The following is a 4,494-nucleotide window of genomic DNA, read 5'->3' on the forward strand; positions in this document are numbered from 1 at the left end:
TAATCAAAGATGTTTGCTTCTTTTTATTTTCAGGGCTATCAGGAGGTGTGGAGAGAGGAGCCTCTTTTCCCTTCCCTTTGCCTTCAAAATGGTCATTTAGAAGAGATTCTTCTATTCCTTTGTCTTGTTTGGAGGTGGAAGAATCTTCACTTCGACCTACCTTGAATTCTCAATACATCTCCTCTACCATGGCTCTCATGGTCATGAAACTGTCCATGAACTGAGAGTCTGATTCCAAGGGACTTTCTTCTTCCATTTTCCTCCTAGGATAGACTCTACCAATTTCTAGGTTAGCTTCATTCAATCCTCCTTCTCCTAATTTGAGCTTTGACCTAGTTATCATTCACCAATCTAGCTCAAGCTTTTCTAACCTTAGTAAACCTAAAGCTCTGATACCACTTGATCTGATAATAAGATCTAAGACAATTAATAAGGTACTACAGACTCATGTGCCTGGATTTGCCTATGTTATTTTATGTAATGGACCGATCAGATTGTGAAATACATAGACTATGAACCAGTAAAAGACTATAATAGACAAACACATGAAAAGCACATCAAGTTTAATAAGCAGTTCACCCAATACTCTTGGGCTACATCTCCTGGTCCAGCCTTCTGTGGTGACCTCTCTATTATGTCTTCAAGCAGAGTTTTACAACAATATGAGCTCAATTTGAGACTCAATACATAACAGATACAACAGTAAGAGTTTGCTTGAACCTCTCAAGCCTTCTCTAAGTACACAGACTCTCTTAATCACTCTCTGTCTCTGTCTTAGCTCTGTCTCAGCACTGCCTGCTCTGTCTTCTGTTTGCTATGGATTTAAAGCCAATCTGGGCTGCATGTTTGTTTCTCCTTCTCGGCTTTCTATCTCCCAGGCCTGTGTCTTCTCAAATCCCTCTTCCAACGTTACACAATCATTGCATAACACCTAAAGGGGAGGTGGCCACCTATTCTGCAATGTAAGAGTGCCTCGAGCCCTTGAAATCCTTCAGAATCCCGAACGAGGTCATTTTCTACTAACACAGGAAAATTCATTCACAAATGTGAAATTCCACCAAAACACAATTCATTTCAAACTTCAAAAGTCGTTAATTCTAGTCTATTCCTCTATCGGGTCTGTCCTTATCGCTATCGCAAGTCGATTCAACCTTGCTCCAAGGTTCCCCTTTGTATTTTTGAAATATGTTAAAATCGCGAAAATGCATTAGAAATTGCTTTCCTCTGGACTTGAAATAATATATAATAGCCTTAAGGAACCCTTTTGGGTCCAGCTTATCACATCGACACTTCACCCCTTGTATTTCGTTTAATGAATGAAATACACAAAATACATTGGGAATGCCTTTTTTGCAGATCCCAAATCTTATGCAATAATATTTATTTAATTGTCGGGTCCAGTTCATTGGATCGCAAATGTGTATGTGTATATGCCCACTCCTCTGTGTAGCGCCAATTGTGATACTGCGATTGATCACAATCACACATCGCGATAACCCTGGGCCATTGTAAGTGCTCTTGTAATCTATGATAGCGATCATGCAATGCAACGTGGGCTGTAAATCTGCGTGCTTGATCGATGGTCCTAGTTGACTCCACTATCTACCTATGGCGATTGTGATTGCTAATCAGATATAGACTGTTGATCGGCCAGATCTGATGGCTACTATGCATTCATTGCTCACAACTCCAATACTCTGTTTTTCTTACAGTTTTCTCTGGTTTTTTCCTCCCAATAGTGTTTTTCAGCCACTCTAAAGGCTCTTAGCATGCGATTATTTTGATATTTGGCATGATTTTAAGAGATTTCAAGACTTAGAGATTTTTCTTGGATCCATTTGGATCAGCCCCTGGTTAGGGCTGCATGAAGGTGAATATAACAGGGTGCGAAGGCTCCACAGGTCAGGGAAGTGAGCGAAGTAACCTGCACAAAGGTATTCATAGTTGGGCTAAATCAACCCCTCAGACATCTCCAGAGTGCGAAAACCTAGCTCCAGCATCCCTCCATATTGCTTCGGGTGAGACTTCAGTCCATGCTCCACGGACTGTTGCCAAAAGGGCCAGTAGTACAGGGATTTGTTTGGCTAATTAACTCCGAACCGGGGTCAGGCCCCAACAAGCCAACAAGCGGTTTAGTGAATATATCAACAACTTGTTCTTTGGAGGGAACATACTCCAATTTAACCTTTTTTTCAAGCACTTTTTCTCGTAGAAAATGGTACTTAATGGGTATGTGCTTGGTCTTGGAGTGCATGACAGGATTTTCGAAATACTGATGCCACTTGTATTATCACATATAATGGAGATGGGTGGAGTACGTGCGATCTGAATGTCTTGCAATGTGTGGATCATCCAAAGTAGTTGTGTGAAACAAGATGCAACAACCACATATTCTGCTTCAGCTGTAGATAAGGAAATCAAACTTTGTTTCTTGCTGAACAAAGACACCAATCGTGAACCCATGTATAATTCTCCTCCACTTGTACTCTTTCAATCATTCACATTTCCTGCCTAATCTGCATCTCTATAAGCATGAAGAGTAAGATTTGTATCTTTAGGATACCATACACCAAAGTCTTGAGTTCCTTGAAGATATTTGAAAATTCTTATTACTGCCTGAAGATGTGATTCCTTTGGATTTGCTTGGAACCTTCCAACAATTCCTACTGCATGCATGATATCAGGTCTTGTACCAGTTGGATAAATCAGACTTCTAATCATATATCTATAAGTTGGTTGGTTCACTGTTGGTGATTCCTCATTAGAACTGAGACAACTGAGACTGCATCATGTTACCATTAGAGTACATGCTAGTTTAGAATATTCCATTCCGTACTTCTTCAAGTTCTGCTTGACATATTTGGTTTGAGAAAGAAAGATACCATCTTTGTTTGCTGTACTTGTAGACTAAGAAAATAAGTAAGTTCACCAAGTAAGGAAATTTCAAATTCCTTCTACATTACTGAAGAAAAGTTCCGACTCATGGATTCTTCATTGCTACCAAAAATGGTATCATCAACATAAACAACAATAATTAGCAGTTTATCATTTTCAATCTCTGTGTATAAATTGTTATCTGCAGAACCTTTTGTGAAACCTTGTTGTTGTAGATATTTGTCAAGGTTGTAATACCAAGCCCTTGGAGCCTGTTTCAGACCATACAGAGCCTTTTTAAGCTTGCATATGAGTTTTTCATAATTTCCAAGAATGAATCCTTCTGGTTGTTCAATATAAACTTATTCTTCTAAATATCCATTAAGGAAGGTTGATTTTACATCCATTTGATATACTTTGAATTTTCAAAAACTAAAAAGAGAAAGAAACATCCTTATGGCTTCAATCCTAGCAATAGGTGCAAAATTTTCTTCAAAATCTATACCTTCTTGTTGAGCATACCCTTTACAAACAAGTCTTGCCTTGTTTCTAATAACTTCTCCATTTTCATTCAGCTTGTTCTTAAATATCCATTTTGTTCCTATAACTTTTTTATCATGAGGTATAGGAACTAACTCCCAAGTACCATTCTTTTCAATTTAGTCAAGTTCTTTATGCATGGCCTTGACCCAACATTCATCTTTGCATGCTTCATTTACATTCTGAGGTTCTGTGGAGGATAGTAATGCAAGATAACTTGAGGTCCCTGTAAGAGTTCTTCTTGTCTGTACTCCGGACACTTTTTCTCCTGAAATTTGATATTTTGGATGATTCTTCTGAACATACCTAGATGGAGTCTTTTCCCTATCTGTTGTATCTTATTCTGGTGATTCATTGGTTTCTTCTTCTATATCATTTTGATTTGATGTAGGAAAGCATTCCCCATCTTCCTCATTGTCATATTCCTCTATTGATTTCATTTGTTCTGGATCTCTACATGCTTCATCAATTACAACATCAATGCTTTCAACAATTTTCCAAAGTCTTTTATTATAACATTTGTATCCTTTACTTCTAGATGAATAACCAAGAAGAATTACTTCATCTACTCTGGGTTCAAAATTACCAATTTTTTCATCAGTCCTTTTGATGAAACATTTTCTTCCAAAAACTCTAAAGTGTTTTACACTAGGAGGCCTGCCAGACAAAAGTTCATATGGAGTTTGATTGCTATTTACCTGAACATTTGCTTTGTTAAGAATAGTCATGACAACAAATGCAACTTCACCCCAAAAGGTTGCAGGAGTTCCAGATTCATCAAGCATAGCTCAAACCATTTGTTGAACAGTTCTGTTCATTCTTTCCACCACACCATTTTTCCAAGCAGTTCTTGTGATGGAGAATTGCCTTTTTATTCCATGTTGTTCACAAAAGTCAAAGAATTCCTCTGATATGAATTATCCCCCTTGATCAAATCTCAGACATTTGATTTTTTGATCTGATTCATTTTCAACTAAAGCTCTTAAGCCTTTAAACTTTTTAAATGCTTCATCTTTATGCTTTAGCAGACCTATCCAACACATCCTCGAAAAATCATCAATAAATAAAATAAATTATTCT

The sequence above is a fragment of the Pinus tabuliformis genome, chromosome 4_1, assembly GCF_031772625.1.
Source record: "Pinus tabuliformis cultivar Carrire ecotype Pingquan chromosome 4_1, CPIR1, whole genome shotgun sequence".
NCBI lineage: Eukaryota > Viridiplantae > Streptophyta > Pinopsida > Pinales > Pinaceae > Pinus > Pinus tabuliformis.